Source organism: Pelobates fuscus, chromosome 2, assembly GCF_036172605.1.
Source record: "Pelobates fuscus isolate aPelFus1 chromosome 2, aPelFus1.pri, whole genome shotgun sequence".
NCBI classification, from domain to species: Eukaryota; Metazoa; Chordata; class Amphibia; order Anura; family Pelobatidae; genus Pelobates; species Pelobates fuscus.
In genome coordinates, this window is record NC_086318.1 from 129,957,999 (window position 1) to 129,978,225 (window position 20,227).

Below are 20,227 nucleotides of genomic sequence, written 5' to 3' on the forward strand. Positions count from 1 at the left end.
GATTGGCCAAGATCTCTGCTTCTGATGTATGCATCTCAGGGACAGAGCCAGCAGCAGCAGCAGCAGCAGAAGACTTGAATAAAAGTAAGATTTTTCTATATTTATAGGGGGAGCAGGGTGTCTAGATAGTGTTTTTAGCACTATAGGTCAGGAATACATGTTTGTATCCCTGACCCTATAGTGTTCCTTTAATAAAATTTTATAACGATTAAAGCTTTCCAAATTATTGAGAAAGAAAAAGTTATCTTTTCTATGATTGACATTTTTGTTTTAAAGCAAGCTGCTAAATATTTCTGAATCTTTAGGACTTATGCATGACAATGGTCGGTAAGCAAATAATTACTTCAATATTTATGTGTGAATAGTTTATAAGGAACATGTTTGAATTTTTAATCCAAAATAAACTATTGGAAACAAAGTATCTGTTTATGTATAATTTAACTCTTCTTGTAATGTTTGCTATATTTAGTTTTTTTTTTAATGTCTAATTTCAAGTTGTTGTCATGTAAATGTTAGGGCTATTTTATCTTGTGATCTATCTTTCTGAAGACTCCATCAGGCTCAGTCAGAATATTAATCAGTACTGCTTGTAAATTATTGGATATTGGCTGACCAAAGACTCACCTCTGCTTTCAATCAAGTTACACAGCAAATGCAGACAACTAGACTTCTGCTTGTCTACGAAGACAAATATGGTATTTTAACACTACATACAATACAGTAATTGTGTAATGAGGCATTAAAACAAAGATCAACATATTGACAGTATAGTGCATAGTTTTATTCATTAGAAAACAAAACAAAAATACAGAACCACCTTAGGAATATGTAAACATTGTTTGATAAGATTCTAAGGCAAGCATGTCAAACTCAAAGGCTAGCACGGGCCAAATAAACAAGGTTTAAGTTTATGTGGGCTGCAAAAAAACAAAAAACCTTCAGTTTTCATAGAAACGTAGAAAAATACAGTATTAAAAAAAAGTTGCCTAACTGACACCGGATGTCCTCACACTCGTAGGGCTTCCATGTAAACAAAAGAGCCGATTTATTTTAAGGAGACGTGCATCTGCATATAACCATTGTACACCACTACGGAATCTGATGTCGCTATATAAATAATAAAATAATAATAATAATAACCAATGTTTCAGTCCAACTACCTTGACATATTAAGAAAAGTTTAGTAATGGGACTAAAATGGTGAATGTATGCTGTTGCACGGCTGTAAAAAACAAATGACGTTATCTTGTTTTTTTGTTTGTTTTATTTTTACTTTTTTTATTTTCACATTAGAAATTGGACTTAATTTATGCCTCTTTATCTCAAAAGTATCTTCGTCAAGTACCAAATCATCATTTGTTTACTTTTCCTTTCTATTACCTAAATCGAAATTATTAAATATAAAAAAAAGGAAACTCAAGATGAGTACTAATGGGAAAAAAACAAAGAAGAAAAAACAGAGTGAAATATGGAAAAGAGAGAAAGTAGAAAAAACAGAAGGGAGAAAGAAGGGTGGGGGTGAGGGTGATGAAGATAAATCTGCCTATTTGCTTTTTCAGCAATTGTACACTAACCTCAATAAGATAAGATGCTTGATGATTATCTATCTATTCAGGGTCCTTCCACTGAGTAAGCCAGGGCTCCCATACCTTAAAGTAGTATTCTCTCTTCCCTTGAGCCGACCAGTGTATTTCCTCCATTTCCCTCATTTTTTCAACTCTCTGTATCCATTGTTCTTTGGTCGCAACTATGGATTTACACCAAAAGACTGGGATCATAGCATTTGGTTCATTCAATAAATGGTTCAAAAGTATCTGTTTATGTTTCTCTTTAAAGGAGGCTGGCCATTCCAACAGTATCTTAGAATATAATTGTTTAAGTGTTGGTAGAATCTTATATATGTCCCCTAGGACATGCTGGCAATATGATCCAACATGGTTGCAAGCCCACCAAATATGTTCCATATCCCCCCATTTATCTTCACACCTCCAGCAACGGTCACTCACTAACCAATGGACAGTATTTATGTAATCGAGCTGGAGTCCTATACCATCTAGTAACTCTTTTAAAAAATATATTTTTTCTTGAGATGCTGACTTGTGAGTTCATCCCCATTTTAAACACATATGACCAATCCTCATTAGTCATTTGAATATTCAGACCTTGCATCAATTTCCATTGAAAAGAAGGTAGTGCCTCTCTGTATTATGCTGTATATACTAGATAGGTGCCATTTTTTCAATATCCCTGGGCCACATAAAAGTGTGTTTTAATATGGTATCACTAATTTATTTAAAAAAAACTTTAAGTGGGAAATTCCCATTATATCTAGTGTTGTCTTGTTTTTCCATCCATGGGGTGTTCCATCCATCAATAATCTTGTTATAAGTGGATCTGCTTCTCCTATTATCCTTCTTAGTAAATGATTACCATGTCCATTCTGAAACTCCAAATTAAGTGCTATAGGGAGGAATACAGATAGTCCCTGGGCCAGTGCCCATTTATCTTTAAGGCGTCTTCATGTCTGCATAGTGTGGTTTATAAATGGGTGTTTGGTAGGTAATAGTAGACTTAACTTGCAATTTTGCCAAGGGAGTGTCTGTAACCTAGCTTTTATAAAGCTCTGTTCCAAGGCATACCATGACTTTTCCTTATCTGTGGCCATCCACTCTCTTATTCGTGTGCACAATACTGCCACGTAATATCTGTATATATGTGGAAGGCCCAGTCCCCCTCTATCGATAGGTAATGTAAGTGTATTACAAGCAATATGTGGGGTTTTATTACTCCAAATAAACGATATAAACATGAAGCGCATCTTTCTAAAGAACTCTCTAGGCACGAATATTGTCAATGTCTGAAATAAATAAAGAACTTTGGGTAGTATCATCATTTTTATGATGTTTACGCTACCCATCAATGAAAAAAAGGGCAGGTCCCATTTTTTAAGATCTTCCCCTATATTTCCTACCAACCTTCCATAATTTCATGTAAGTAGTTCTTTACGTTGTACTGTCGGCTGTATCCCTAGATATGTTAAACCTGTATCTGTCCACTTATATTAATACTTCCTCTGTATTTGCTCTTTTATTCTTTTGTCTATCCCAACCCCCAATATTTCACACTTATATATTCGTGTGAATATTTCACATTTCACACTTATCTATATTCGCTTTAAAATTTGATAGAGCTCCAAATTTGTCCAATTCCTTCTGAACGTAACACATCATCTGCGAAAGCAGCTACCTTTACCTCTCTTCCAATGTATTTATATCCTTTAATATGTGTATTCTTTCGTATAGCCTCAAGAATTGGTTCAAATGCCAAAACAAAAAGAAGAGGGGACAGGGGACACCCCTGGTGAGTACCATTACCAATACCAAAAGGGGTCAAAAGTTGGCCGTTAACTCGAATATTAGCTATGGGGCCTTTATATAGTGTCTGTATCCACTTACATATTCTAGGCCCAAACCCCTACGACTCCAATATAGAAAACAGATAGGACCGATCCACCCTGTCAAAAGCTTTTTTGGCATTAATTGCCAATAAAGCTGTGTGACTTTTGCTTATTATTTCTCCATGTATAACATTAAGGATCTTAGTGGTATTGTCTCTGGTTTCACGGCCAGGAACAAAACCAGCTTGATCAGGGTGGATCAGTCCAGACATAAGGGGTTTGAGCCTATTTGCCAATAATTTGGAAAATATTTTTAGATCAAGATTAGAAAGTGAAATTGGTCTATAGCTGCTGCAATGTTCCAGATCTTTCCCTGTTTTATATATCACTGTAATCACTGCTCTTAGCATTGGAGGTGGGAGAGTGGTACCTGGGGTTAATCCGGTCAATGTCCTAAGAAGATGTGGTCCAAGGATAGTTTGAAATTGTTGGTAATAACGTGCAAAGACCATCTGGGCCTGGGCTTTTATTAATTGGCAGCGTTTTAATTACTGCCGAATCTTCTTCTAAGATAAATTGCGCTTCTAATTGATCTATTATCTCCATAGGAATCTTCGATAAAATGTTTTTGGATAAGTATTCTTCTAGTTTAGGGGGAGTACTATCCGGGGAATTTAAATTATATAGATCTTGATAATAATCTCTAGAAGAGGCCGCTATAGTATCTGTAGTATTATATTGACTCCCCTCTTTATTTGTAATTTTAGATATAAATGTTTTCTGAAGTTTTACTTTTAGCGCCCTTGCCAGTAATTTCCCTCTCTTATTTCCATGTGTATAGAATGAACTTTGCGTCATCTAGACAGCTCTCTGCGCCTCATCTGTCAGAAGCGACCAAAGTTTTAATCTATTTGCCATTAGATGTTTAAAATTCTCTTCTGATGGAGACTGTTTATGACTGGTCTCTGCCTCATCTATTTTTTTTGTGAGCGATTGTATTTCCTCTGCTAGTTCCTTTTTACAACGAGATCCCCATTTAATTAATATGCCCTGGATCACTCCTTAATGAGCTTCCCATATCCATGGGTCGTTCATATCATATGTGCAATTTTCTAAGAAATAATGAGATAGTGTCCCTTTTAAATCCTAAATCACCCTTGGATCATCAAGGAGTGTTTCGTTTAGTCTCCAGTTTTTGTATTCCTCCTTGGACTTCAATATTTAAAAAAATAGGAGCATGGTCCGACCACGTAATATTTCCAATTGTGGTTCCTTTAACCCTGCTCCCCCCTGGCCGGTGGGGGTTATCCCGGCATCATGGCGGCGGCCCGCAGAGTGGCGGAAAACCCCGCGCTCGGCCCTTGCCGCTCGCCTACACTAGCTGCAAGGAAAACAGCCTGCTAGCAGATATGGACAATATCAGGAATACACTCTAATGAGGATTACAGGGACGCATGCAACCATCTGAGGTGGCACCACAGCCCACGCTGAGTCCCAACTATAGCAACTGCGGATGAGAATCCTACCCAATACAATACCCATTCCCTCCTGGAGCCCGGGTAAGAGACATATGCACCTATAACAGCACATACCAGGCCGGGATACCGCGGGCCCCCTGCGGTGGCGGACCCACGGATGCCCGCCCTCGGGTGACCGGTGTATCGGCACGGAGCCGGCCAGGCCCTTTGGACTTGGTGGGGATCCAGAGGACTTTGCCCCTGATTCAGTGAGCCCTGTGGGACCGGAAGGCGCGCGACCCTCCGGCGGACCGGTGGCCGGGGGGCGCTCACTGGTACCAAGTATGTGACCGGAACCAGGCGAGGCATGGAATGGCTGGGGCCTAGGGGAGGTGCAGGAGACGGGTGACCTGAGGATTCTACGTGGGGGGGATCAGCCGGACTGCCCGGGGAGGTGCAGGGGACGGGTGACCTGAGGATTCTACGTGGGGGGTTCAGCCGGACTGCCCAAGTAACCGAATGCCCACGGCGCCAAGGATCTACCCACCGACGGACTGGAGTCTGCCCAGGGTGGGGGCACAAGAGGGTGACCCGTTGCGGAGATGCCCGCGGGTGTGAATGGCCCATCTTAACTCGACAACATAAAGGACTCATCCTGCTGAAAGCTCAGAGGCTGAGGACAACGCTGCTCCCGTCTTGTTTAAAGTTTTATTATTAATTTTTCTTTCATAAGCATTCATTAATTGACATAACCAATTGTAGACGACTGTTATGGATTACTGAAATTAATATATGCGTTAGTCGTGTTTAACCTTTTTTTTGATAATTTTAAATATAACGTTTTGAGACTGACATACATGGTGACATAATTTGACTAAACTGTGTGCTGTAGGCTTATGTTATTTTCTGCTATGTATTTAAATAATACGCTATACCATGAAACTGTAAAGCTACATATTATCCTTGATGCACATATTTGCCTTCCCCGATGTATGTAAAAATTACGCAAAAAGTGCACTGTTCCTCATGGCACATACCTGCTAAACTTCCACTCGATATTAAGCTTATGTTTCTCTACTTTCACCACTCTCACGCTAAACTTGTTAGCAATACTATGAAACGTCTAATTAACCAAAAAATGTGCAAGTTATTTTTATGCCACAACTATGTTTATCACTCTATGAACACCGCGCTTGTTAGAGTTGTTGTGGCAATACAAGCAATGTTGTAATCTCCTATGCACAATAAAAATAAAGAATAAAAAAAAAAAAAAAATGTAATGCTCCTTCCGAAAAATCTTCCAGCTTCCTCAGACATGAATTTAAGTAAGATGCCTGGCACGAATTAGGTGCATATATATTTGCTAATGTAATGATTTGATCATTAACCTTCCCCTTTAAAAAAACCTATCTTCCTCCCCGGTCATTTTTACTGTCTAGTTCAATAAAATTCAGATTTGAGTTCAAGAAGATTGCCACTCCTCTAGACTTTCCTTTTGTATAATTACTATAGAAGGTCTGCTTAATTTTATTTACTCTAAGTCTTGGTTGAAAGTTACCTTTATAGTGGTTTCTTGAATAAATACATATTTTTTTTTTTTGCCTTTTGCCTTTCCTGGGCTAACATAGACCGCTTTCTTGGGGAATTAAGACCTTTAAAATTTAGAAACATAAGGCTAATTTAAACCATATAGAGAGTTGAAAATACCGCTTATTGAACATCCTATTCTAGGGGGTTTATCATAGAGCAAAATTTTAGGCGGGAAAAAAAAGGGATTTATTAAAAAAAAATAGGTCTATATACAAGTATATGAATATAGTAACTCATTCCAAAGTTGGATATGATGCCACACCTGTGGGAGACACAATCATGTCCACAAGACATTTCAGCATCTCTCTGATGGGGGAAGGGGTAGCGGGATGTTATGTTGTTGATTTTGAAGTCCTATGAGTGTGTTCTTCACTTTGGCTGAGATCATCAAAATTGATGATCTCAGCCAATACAATGCTTTTCCATAGGAAAGCACTTGGAGGCTATTGTGCATGTGTGGCAAAAACTTGTGCAGCCAATCAGCATCTCCATGGGGAGTGTTCAGCACCTCCATGAATACCCAATCTTATACACTGCCACCTCCCCCATTTTAATACACTGCCCACAAATCCAATACATTTCCCCAAATCCAATCTAATACACTTCCCCCTCCACCCATTCTAACCTAATACACTGTCCCTCTTCCATCTACTCTAATTGAATACACTGCCCTCCCTACCCCAATTTAATACACTCCCCCCCTAACTCCGCTAGTTTAATACACTTCTGGATAGACAGCTCTATCCAGTATGAACCAAGAGTTCAGAGCAGCCTGCCCCTGCTATCAGCTCTCAACAGGCTGCGACCCCCAAGCCGACTCGGCACCTTCTTCCACATCTAACTGTGCTGACCAGGAATACCGCGAGCTGTGACAAAACAAAAGAAACAACAACAGCACCTATAACCTCCAAAACAGACAGACCCACTTGCATCTCTTGGGCGCGTGGGTGGGAAACGTTAGGCTCACTACACTTGTGCCAGACACTGGTGAGTTCCCTCCCTCTTCACCCCTTTTTATCATGTACCTAAGTTTCAACATTGTATTCCCCACCACTCCATCCCCTTATCTCTGTCAGCAGTCATGTCCTCCCTTCCTTAACAGTCCAGGGAGGTTATTTCCTGTCTTGCGACTGTCCGCAGCCAGGGCCGGTGCAAGGATTTTTGCCGCCCTAGGCAAAAAATTTTTGCCGCCCCCCCATATGTCCAGCCCACCATGTGACATCACAATGCCCAGCCCATATGCTCTGCCATATGGGCCAACGCCAGTCTTCACAAAGTGTCTTATCTGAAAATACAGTGTGTTTACATTAAAAAGCCTACAGGCACAGGCTATAGACACCAACCACTACATTATGCTGTAGTGCTTCTGGTGACTATAGTATCCATTTAATGTGAGGTAAATTAGAGATTAGTGCCACTAATAATATATTGGATTGCCTACTTACCACCAGATGAGGACAAGAGGCTGATGATGGGCTCAGTCTGGCTCCACAGGTCTGGTGTAGAAGAGGCTCTCTGGAGACTGTTTTTAACAGTGCTCACAACAATTAACGAACAGGAAGCAGCTCCATTTTTTAGGGCCCCTTACACAGCTCAAGGTCTGGGCCCCCAGGGGGCATACGCCTACAATGCCCACCCATAAATCCACCTACATGGCCCATCCATGAGTTGGTGATGTTTTATGTGTGCAATTTGTGTAAGGGATGTAGTGTTTTTATAGGGGATGTAGTGTGTGATTGCGTGTAAGGAATGCATTGTATGTTTCTGTGTGTGTGTGTGTGTGTGTGTGTATAAGGGGTGCAAGGTTTGTTTCTGTGTATGTAATTGAATGCAGTGTGTGTCTGTAAGGGGTGCATTAATTATGTAAGAGAACGTAAGGGATGAATTGTGTGTTTCGGGTGTGTCTGTGTGTGAGTAGGAATGCATTGTATGTTTCTGTGTGTGTGTGGGGGGGATGCATTGTGTATGTGTGTAGTGTAAAAGAGAGGGTTTGTGGGGTAGGATAGGGACTGAGATGGGAACAGCTTTCTTTTTTTAAAAAAAATTCATAGTGCTCTCCCCTCAATTATTGATTTCCCCTTCCCTTCTGTCCCTCCGTCTTCTCCCCTTCTGTCACTTAGTGCTCTCCCTTGGCCCCCTGTCCCTCTGCAGTCCCCCTTGGTGGTCTTCTCACTCCCCCCTCCCCCTTAGCGGTCCTCCCTCTCCCAAACCCCTTAGTGGTCCTCCCTCTCCCAAACCCCTTAGTAGACCGTCCCCTACTCCCCCCACCCCCTTAGTGGTAATCACCCTCCTCCCCTCTCCTTAGTAGTCCTCCCTCCTTACCCCCCTTTGGTGGTCCTTCCCCCCCTTAGTGGTCCTTATCCCCCCTCCCCTAGTGGTCCTTATCCCCCTCCCCTAGTGGTTCTTATCCCCCCCAACCTCCCATAGTGGTCCTTATCCCCCCTCCCTCCCTCCCCTAGTGATCCTTATCCCCCTCCCCTAGTGGTCCTTATCCCCCCTCCCCTAGTGGTCCTTATCCCCCCTCCCCTAGTGGTCCTTATCCCCCCCTCCCCTAGTGGTCCTTATCCCCCCCAACCTCCCATAGTGGTCCTTATCCCCCCTCCCTCCCTCCCCTAGTGGTCCTTATCCCCCTCCCCTAGTGGTCCTTATCCCCCCTCCCCTAGTGGTCCTTATCCCCCCCTCCCCTAGTGGTCCTTATCCCCCCTCCCCTAGTGGTCCTTATCCCCCCCCAACTCCCATAGTGGTCCTTACCCCCCCTCCCTCCCATAGTGGTCCTTACCCCCCATCCCTCCCATAGTGGTCCTTATCCCCCCTCCCTCCCATAGTGGTCCTTATCCCCCTCCCTCCCATAGTGGTCCTTATCCCCCCTCCCTCCCATAGTGCTCCTTATCCCCCCTCCCATAGTGCTCCTTATCCCCCCCTCCCATAGTGCTCCTTATCCCCCCATCCCTCCCCTAGTGGTCCTTATACCCCCCATCCCTCCCCTAGTGGTCCTTATACCCCCCTCCCCTAGTGGTCCTTATACCTCCCTCCTCCCCTAGTGGTCCTTATACCCCCCCTCCCCTAGTGGTCCTTATACCCCCCCTCCCTTAGTGGTCCTTATACCCCCCTCCCTTAGTGGTCCTTATACCCCCCTCCCTTAGTGGTCCTTATACCCCCCTCCCTTAGTGGTCCTTATACCCCCCTCCCTTAGTGGTCCTTAAACCCCCCCTCCCCCCTTAGTGGTCCTTAAACCCCCCCTCCCCCCCTTAGTGGTCCTTAAACCCCCCCTCCCCCCCTTAGTGGTCCTTAACCCCCCCTCCCCCCTTAGTGGTCCTCAACCCCCCCTCCCCTCCTCCCTTAGTGGTCCTTAACCCCCCCTTAGTGGTCCTTAAACCCCCCCTCCCCCCCTAAGTGGTCCTTAAACCCCCCCTCCCCCTCCTTAGTGGTCCTTACCCTCCCCTCCTGCCCATGTAGCGTGGCCGGGCGGCGCTCACTGAGTGAGCACTTCCTGTCATTCCGCCGGCGGCCGGGTACAGGAAACAAAGGATCCTGTCCCGCGTTCCGCGCCGCCCGGCCACGCTACATGGAGAGACCGGCAGGAGGGAGCGCTCTGCGCTTCCCTCCTGCCGGTCACAAACCCGGCCGCCCTCCATGCAGCAGTGCTGCGCCGCCTGGGGCTTGCTAAAGCGCTCAGGCGGCGCAGCATGAGGAGGCGCAGCGGGGACAGGGATCCGGCGCCCCCTGGTAAGTTGCGCCCTAGGCGGCTGCCTAGGTCGCCTTACAGGTGGCGCCGGCCCTGTCCGCAGACACAGCACAGTGTGGCTCTAGGGCAGGCGGCCTCAAAGATATTAATTGTGGGCTGCATGCGGCCTGCGGGCCCCAAGTTTGACATACTTGCTCTAAGGCCTTGATTTAATAAGCTTTCCAAATAATGTAATACTATTAGCAAAACTTTTCAAACGATTTAGCTACAAGAAGTCATAATATGTACTTGTAGGGTGGACAAATAGCATCACTTCCTATAGGTTTTTTCAAGCCAACTATGAATCAATATTTCACAGCAATTTGAAACTGGATCATTATGGAAAATACTACTAGCCACAGTCAGTAACTCTACCAATTGCCACTCAACAAGAGAGTTCCCTCTACAGCTCATATATCAGGCAATTTGGACAATAATTTGTTTTCTGAGTTTAGGTTTAGTGAAAATAGGTTCTTACATGTAGTAAAAATACTACCAATGCTGGAAGCCCATCTACTATGCTGCCCTCATCAAAGAAGGACCAGGGAGCTTAACACCAACGTAAATTAATAAAGGCCACTTAGTTTGGGACAATTTATTAGTAGCCCAACACCATATTGTACTTCGATACGTAATTTGGTAAACAGCGCTCTACATAGCTCTTTTAACCGATAGAACTTGAACCATGAGCATATCAGTCCGTCACCTTTGCTATTGAGAGTACATTCCTCATTAGCCTACAATATCAGTAGACTGAGCAAATTCTAGGCTGAACGACTAAATCAACCACTCACATCTGATGTATAAATATAAAACGAAAATGGTGTGATACATGTTTTGGTGCACTAAGACACATTTGACCAGGATCTACAGAGTGGCATTATATCATGTGCACTGAAAGGGACACTCTAAGCAACAGAACGACTACAGCATAATGTAGTGGAGCAGGTGCAAATAGACTTTCCTTGCTGCCTCATGCACACTAGTTCCTCATTGACTGGCTGAGATCCTCAGTAAAGATGATCTCAGGCAGAGAGGAGCAGCGGCTGCTGTGAGATGATGTTCCAGAAGTCTAAAGATGAGCAATACACTTTATCTAACTATTTGTGGGAATATCTAAACAGATAATGCAGGGCTCAGCAACCTATGGCACTCGAGGTGCCTTTGCACAACCATCAAGGCTGCCAGAGCTAAACAGGCTCTGGTCTACCAGGAGTGCCGATGGGACTTCAGATATCTGCTAATGCAACCCAATCGGTGATTGCAGGTGATGAAGGACAATCCTCAATTTACTCATTGCAGCACTTCTCAGATCTCAGATCACATCCTCCTAGCACTTGTGAATGGGAATCCACACTAGAGTAGAGCAGTCCACAGCAGCTGTTAAAGTTCCTACCCTTGACCTGTACCTGGTATATATATATATATATATATATATATATATATATATATATATATACACATACACATACATACATATAAATACACATACACTGTCTAAGTGTATTTTAATATTAATGTATATATAAATATATATATATATTAATATCAAAATACACGTAGAATGATATTGATTAAATAAATATATAATTATCATTATATATATTTATATATAATATAAAATAAATAAATATGGGGGCGGGGCCTGCCCGCCATGCAGACCAGCCGCAAGAAACAACAGCTCCTGCAATTGAGCGACATTTCAACAAGTAAAAGCTAAACTGGTACCCTCCTAACGACCAGAGAACGTGGTCCGATACATGAAGGGGCACTGGACCTGGGGAGAGGCTTGCACTCCGTGTTTTAGTCCCCTAGAATGACTCATGTCGTCCGCACAGGATGAGGCCTACTTAGGCGGTGAGCGGGGTAGACAGCCGCTGCCCCGCTATCCCGCCCGACTGAATCACCCCAGACCCCCTCGGGGTCATGGAGCAGGCCCCATCTCCCCCCCTGGGGCTGGAAAAGAAAGCGTCGGAAAAGAAAGCGTGTACCTCACTCATACAGAACAACCCCTCGAAAGAGACTGCAGAAATCAAGCAAGGGCGCGCTCCAGGCACCCGTGGCCACAGAGAAGACCCCCCGCGGGCACTGAGGTACCAACCGCCCCCACCCACTCCCGATTACCTACTGCATCCAAGGGGAGATCCACGGGCATCCAAAGCAGGATATGACTCTCCACCAACGAGGCATCGGGTGAACCAACTAGGATGCACTGCAAGCCGAGTTCCATGACCGGGAGACCGAATAGGCCACATGGCACTGCACTGAGGGAAATGATCATAGTAAACCTGACCCGGCCAAAGAGGGACTCGTTCCAGTGTAACCCCAGTGCAAGCAACGTGGCATAGTGCTGCACAAATAATATATTTCAAACCTGTAATCTTGCTCAAATATGCATCCACTAGATAACATGTATAGCCTGCCAGTTCCGTATATTTTGTCAGTTTTCTCGCAGTATGTTTTGCCAGCATCTTGTACCTCACCTGTTGACCTTGGTAATCCCCAAATCACTTAAAAATGCACAGTTACAAATCTTAACAGGTCTCAGGGACCCACTGTTTGCCACTGTTTGACAATCTTGATGCATAACTTTACCTAACTCTCTCTTGTCTCAAGCGTTGAACACTCCTCTAAGCTACTGATCAAAAGCTCTTTTACTCGGAAGACTTCGCTGAACACAAATATTAGTGTTTCAAAACAGCAAAATTTATTACAACGATGATATCATCAGTGAAAGTGAAATTTTTTGCATTTTTCACACACAAATGGCACTTACAGTGACAATATAATTGTTGTGATACATTTTACTGTTTTGAAATACTACTATTTGTGTTCAGCGAAGTCTCCCGAGTATAACAGTAGCCCTCATGTACACGTTTTATTGTGTTTTCAAAAGTTACAGAGTTAAATATAAGGCTTGCATTTCAGTTTTTTTACATAAAATTCGCCAGATTGCTTACGTTGCCTTTGAGACCGTATGGTAGCCCAGGAATGAAAATTACCCCCATGATGGCATACCATTTGCAATAGTAGACAACCCAAGGTATTGTAAATGGGGCATGTCCAGTCTTTTTTAGTAGCCACTTAGTCACACACACTGGTAATTCTCATTTCTGGGCTACCATATGGTCCCAAAGGCAACTTAACCAATCTGGCGAATTTCAATGTAAAAAAACTGAAAAATTTAACATGCTATATTTGACCCTGTAACTTCCCAAAACACCATAGAACCTTTACATAGGGGGTACTGTTTTACACGTGAGACATCGCTGAATACAAATATGTGTATTTTATTGCAGTAAAAGCAAACAGTATTATGACATTCACAGTTAAAATGTCACGTAGAACTAAATTTGATGTTTAATGAAAGCCCTGTTTCCTCTGAATAAAATGATATACAATAAGTGTGGGTGCACATTATATGAAAGAGGTGAATTACGCCTGAACAGACATATAGCGCAAATTCAAGTTTTTGTTTACGTTTTGTTTTGATCACAATGTGTACATTTGGCTCAGTCCTTGAGGGGTTAAGATTTTGTTTAGGCACAGTACTATTAAATGGTTGTCTACCCCTGAATTAGGGAAACAGTCTGAAAATAAGAATATATGTTTTTTAAGGGTTCCTTTAATTTGGTGCCATGGTGTCCTTTTAATCATGAAACTGTCAACTGAATTACATAAATTGGAAGAATAGCGTTAGCATAAAATTTTTCCTAATTGGTCATTTTGGTTAGATTATGCAATTTGGTTGTCAGTAGATCATGATTCACTAGTGAATAAAGCATCTACCACAAACTTGTTTTTGCAATCCTTACAACATTTTTTGATGATGCAATTTTATCATATTAAACAAATACAATTTATCCTGATGACCAGGTATAGGTATACATATAGAATGCATATACTAAATATAATTTTGTTATTAACATGGGTAAAATGGCATTGGTGCAGTGGGGAAGCAAAATAATTGAAGTGACCTAAATCTGTTTATTCTGTTAATAACGAATTACATAACTGCTGCCAGGGAGTTGCTAGGTTACAGCATGTCTGTGCACCACATTAAATATTAACATCTCCTGCAGTTCAGCAGGACTTGCTCAAATTCAAGAGCATGGATACTGTTAGACCAATCACCGAGAGACCATGTTTCCATGGTAGCAGTATCACTGGTTCATTCACAGTGAAACCCACAAGGCGTTTTATAAAACACTCTAAAAATAACCTTGTTAAACGGAAGCAGTACAGCATGCCAGGTTTACTTTGTTGAGTATTCTATCAGTCTACAGATAATTGGAAGATTTTTTTAATAAGACTTTTAAAAACAAAGAAATACAAAACCTTTTTTTTTTTTTTTTTAAACATTGCTTATTCTCTCGATGTATGCATTTCCCTCCGCAACATATTCTTTATACCAGAGGAGTGCTGGCAACTTGTGGCCTGAGGGGGTGGGGTGGCAGGCAGTGGGGAGAGAGGAGGCAGGCAAAAACTATTTAGTGGCTTACAGTGCAATTTTACAAACCCCAAATCAGTGATAGACATAAATACACAAACAAAACAGATGTGTTGATTGACATACAAGATGATTGAATAAAAAGAATTAAAGTGCTATGCACTTGGGCATTTAAATGTGAAAAATATTTAGAGAGCAGCCCGGGAACCCTGTCCACTTGGCACTAATCAATAAGGGAGATCTCCTCAGGCAAACATTCATTAAAAAGAGTTCTGAAGCATTTTCCAGCATGGGATTGGTATTAATGCACTAAATGCATAAACCTTGTATATCATGCCAATGAGCAGTAAATGCATAAACTTCATATTTTATGCCAATGAGCAGTAAATGCATGCCATTGGTATATCATGCCAATGAGCAGTAAATACATTAACTAGGTATATCATACCATTGAAAAGTAAATGCATAAACTGGGTATATCATGCAAATGAACATTAAATGCATAAAGTTGGTATATCATGCCAATGAGCAGTAAGTACAAAAACGGGATATATCATGCCAAAGAGCAGTAAGTACAAACACGGGATATATCATGCCAAAGAGCAGTAAAGTCATAAAATATGCATATCATGCCAGTGAGCCATATGTGTCTCCAAAAACCCGGCCAGGGCCATCTGTGCCTCCAAACAATATGCCAGTACCAGCTCTTTGCCTCCAGCCTCTCTGTGGCATCTTTCTCCCCCGATTCTCTGTGTCCCAGACTTACCTGCTCCAGACGCTATTCAATTTGGAGCATCAGAGATGATGTAAACCAATCATAAAGTGTGTTAGCATACATAAAGTTAATTTAGGGCCTTGTTCATTATCCTGTCGTGGTTTCTGCCTTAAAACACACATTAGTGCACATAGTAAGTCTCTCTTGTTATATCTTGATATCGACCTTGACTTGTTTCTGACTCTGAGTATTTCTGGATTCCTGACCTGGCTTGTTATTACGTTTATCAATATTTCTTTGTCTTTAGGTTATTCCTGACTCTGTCTTTATCTGTTTTTTACATTAAGTCCGGCCACTCTAAGGCCCGGTAATACATCTGTCTAAAACTTCCGTTTGTGGGATTCGCCATTCCTGTAAGTTGGGGTGCGGCCCCTGTGACACTCTGTGAAATATCTCTGTCCCCAGCCTCTCTGTGCAATTTCTCTAAGCCATCGTACTGCCCCCAGCATCTCTGTGCCATCGTTCTGCTTCCAGCAGCTCTATGCCATCTCTCTGCCCCAAGCATAACTGTGCTGTTATTATTATAATGTTATATAGCGCCATCAAATTCCGCAGCGCTTTACAATGGGTGGACGAACGGACATGTGGTTGTAACTAGACAAGTTGGACACACAGGAACAGAGGGGTTGAGGGCCCTGCTCAATGAGCTTACATGCAAGAGGGAGTGGGGTAAAGTGACACAAAAAGGTAAGGATAGTATTAGACTAGTGACAGTTGCAAGAGAGGAATCAGTTGGGAGCTATTAACAGTTTGATTGATACGCTTTTATGAAGAAGTGGGTTTTTAAGTTCTGTGACAGAAGGTCACATGCCATGGCCTTTTGAAAAGGTTTGAAGGCCAGCCTCTTGCCCACAGACTATGGACCTGGTCTTAAGAGCCCCGGAAAGGGATGTGTGATGGTGACAATTGAAAAACAATCTACTCATTGTTACTTGATAACTCTGCAGTGCCCTCTGCTGACTAAATGGACATGTGCACATTTGCAAAATGCTACTATGCTAATGAGAACAACCAAATAAGTAGTTAAATGTATGATTCTACTTTATCAAATCTATTTACTAGTTACCAGACTAAACGTATTTCATAAAATGAGTTACACTCATTCACTCAAGTAAAAAATATATTTTATATTTCCTAGAACTGTTTTCTAGAAATTTGCACAACATCAAAAGAAAACAAGGTGGAAGCAATCAATTATAGCTGAGACAGCAAAATGTCTGTCTGTCTGTCTGTCTGTCTGTCTGTCTGTCTGTCTGTCTGTCTGTCTGTCTATCCAGCTCGATAACTGTTGATGTTTTGTCTGCCTATATCTCTGTTACCATTTTGACAGTAGACTTATGCATTTGGTTTCAAACTAATCGTGCTTTGTCCAAATATTTTCAATTGACAATTCCTTCAAATTTTGGGTGATTGGTGAATCATCTGAAATCCGAATCTCCATATGAATAAATTATGAAACAAACAAAACATGGAATGAACAAGTTATTTTGTTTGTTCGGTGATTCGGAGTTCTATTTGTGATGTCGAAAAAAGATGATTGATGATTAGGGGACAGCCACTAAATTTGTATTTAATTTACAGGTTGAGTTACCAGGGAAAAAAAAGAGGAGTACAAAAATGTCCCCTTTAACCCCTTAAGGACCAAACTTCTGGAATAAAAGGGAATTATGACATGTCACACATGTCATGTGTCCTTAAGGGGTTAATGCTCCCTCCCCCCCCCCCCTCTATTGATCACTTGGCCTGGTGGTACTGTACTATTTGTTTGAAGGTTTCCTTAACTCTTGCAGAATCCAGATACTCTTTTTGATAATGCAGGGTCAATTGTTACACTTTTCTCAATATATCTGTGTACTATGCAGATCAAATTCCATGTAGAGCTGGTATTAAATTATTTCCAGAAATACGTTTTGCTCCTAGTCCAACCCTTGTTAAGAATACCTCAAGGGATTTAGCAAAGTACAGGATGATGACATTTTCTGCAGCAAGAGACTAGCTAGAACGAAAGAATGAGACCTGAAAATAGAGGAAAGGTCAGGAAATCTTCTCTTTTTTTTTCTTTTTTTTTAATAAGCCAGCAGGAGATAGATATCTAAAGGCCCGTCACAACATAAGTAAATTGTAATTCTAATATGGATATGATTTTAGTAAATTGTATGCACCAAATATCCCTTCTCATCCCTTTCCTTTTGCAGTGGGTCTCTAAAAATGTAATGAAAGACTATTAAACATAATCTTAATTTGAAATTATTTCTTGCTGGATGAAAATCAAAGTTGTCTATCTTATTTACCTTTGTCCCAGTGAACACATGGTGATGAGATAGAATGTTGACACTTGCATCATAAACACCTACATTACTCACCACCCAAGTCCTGGCACAACAGCTTGTTGTAGGTCACACCATAATCACACCATGGTGAGTAATATCAACAAATCTGGCACAGAGCATCAACCCCTATTCTGCTGGAGGCTAAATGACTCATTGTTAGCTCATCCAAATACAATTCAAAAACTGAAATAGACTTCTACAAACATTTTGTTGAAACTAGCACAGTAGATGTGTAATAAATGCTTCTTTGTGTAAAATACTGTTGTTCTAGGGAAAACAAGAGACATCCCAAATAATTACAGTATTTACCTTACTGATTATACCACCACATAAAAGAATAGATTCTCCTCAAACAAATTAAAATTCCCAGGAAATGATATAAACTTAATATATAGCCAAAAGAAAAACAAAACAAAACAGATTCCGGGGAGAGAAAATACTTGAAATACAAAAATACTTTAAGTCAGCAGAGTGACATGCACATATACAAATGCATGCACACGCACGCACGCACGCACGGACAATGTCCATGTTATACAAAGTCATATTCACCAAGCAATGAATGAACTGAAATGAAGGTGTTGGTTCTTTAAAATTAGAGAGGGATGTGTTAGTAAATGAGGATCAGCAAAAGTCAGAATAAAAAAAAAATAATTCTTTAGGAAATTACAAAATAAGACTTAAAGCGTTACTGTCATGCCGAACTTAGCTTTCCCTAATCGCTTCCTCTTCTCTTCCTCTCTTAGGATCTGTTCTTCATTTCTTCATGTCTTCTCTAGTTTTCTTTAAAACATAAGACTAAGTAGGGACTATTTTGTCCTCCGTATTTGTCCTACGCCTGACCGCTATAACCAGCAGAGCAACAAAGAGTGCTCCATTTCCTGTGGTCAGAGCAATTTTCCAATAATTCTCACCTTTCCTCCGTGAACTCTCAATGCCTCCTTTCCGTATTCCTGAATGTCCTGTCATTCAGACAGAATACTGGCAAAACTACAAAATTTCACCCTAACATAATGAGAACAATTGTTCATTCATGTTAGGACGACAATCAGTACTTTTAGGCCGGTTCGAAATTTTATTTGAATGAATGAAATTCCCATTCCGCATCTTGCAGCCGCTTAGTAGATAGCTCCCTTATTCCCACGGTATTAGGGAGCTATCTACCAAAAGGCTGAAAGACCAATATTGGTCTTTCAGCCAACTTTACTAATACCAAGTAAAAATTATTTAGTATTAGTAAATAATCTGCCCCTACTTGCTATATCGCGATTAGGGGCATGTCATGTCTACAAATGCTCGCAGTTTAGGAAATAAGATCCATGAACTTGTGGCAATAATGGCAACTGATAGTGTAGATTTAGTCGCTGTTACTGAGACATGGTATAATGAGAAAAATGACTGGGACATAGCAATACCAGGGTACTCTTTATATAGAAAAGACAGGGAAGGCAGGAAAGGGGGAAGGGTGGCCCTGTATGTGAAGGATAGCATAAAATCTAGCCTAATAAAAGTTAGTGAGGTGAACATAGAGTCCGTTTGGGTTACGTTAGAATTTGGTAATCACACAGTAATTCGTGTAGGTGTGATTTATAGGCCCCAGGACAAATTGAAGAGTTAGATAATCTACTAGTTGAGGAAATAGCTAAAATGACAATGAAGGGGGAAGTTATCATTATGGGTGACTTTAATCTTCCTAATGTGAATTGGAAAACAAAAATAGCTGCTTGTGCCAGGAGCACACATATTCTAAACTCCCTACTGGGATTGTCTCTAAAACAAGTCGTTGAGGAGCCAACTCGTAAAGAGGCCATGCTAGATTTAGTGTTAACAAATGGAGATTTGGTATCCAATATTACTGTAGGTGAAAGTTTAAGATCCAGTGATCATCAATCAGTGTGGTTTAATATAAGAACAGTGACTGAGTGACACCACACAAAAACAAAAGTTTTAGACTTTAGAAAAACAGACTTTTCTAAAATTAGAATATGTGTAAAGGAGTCATTATCAGACTGGAGCAATTTAAATTGCGTCCAAGAGAAATGGGATTATTTAAAAGTTGCACTACTGAAGGCAACAGTAAAATTGCATTAGGCTTGTCAGTAAAAGCAAAAAATTCAAGAAACCACTGTGGTATTCCGCAGATGTGGCCAAAATAGTAAAAAACAAAAAGTTAGCATTTAGTAATTATAAAAAAAAACAGAGTGAGGAAGACAGAATGATCTATAAGATTAGGCAGAAAGAGGCTAAGCAAGTTATAAGAGCTTCCAAATCACACACAGAAGAGAAAATAGCACAGTCAGTAAAAAAGGGGGACAAAACTTTTTTTAGATACATAAATGAGAAAAGAAAATTAAAACAAGGATTAGTTAGATTAAAAACAAAAGAAGGAAGGTATGTAGAAGAGGATAAAGGTCTAGCTGACTGCCTCAATGAATATTTTTGTTCGGTATTTACAGATGAAAATGAAGGAGAGGGACCTCAGTTAAGAAAAAGGATAAATTAGT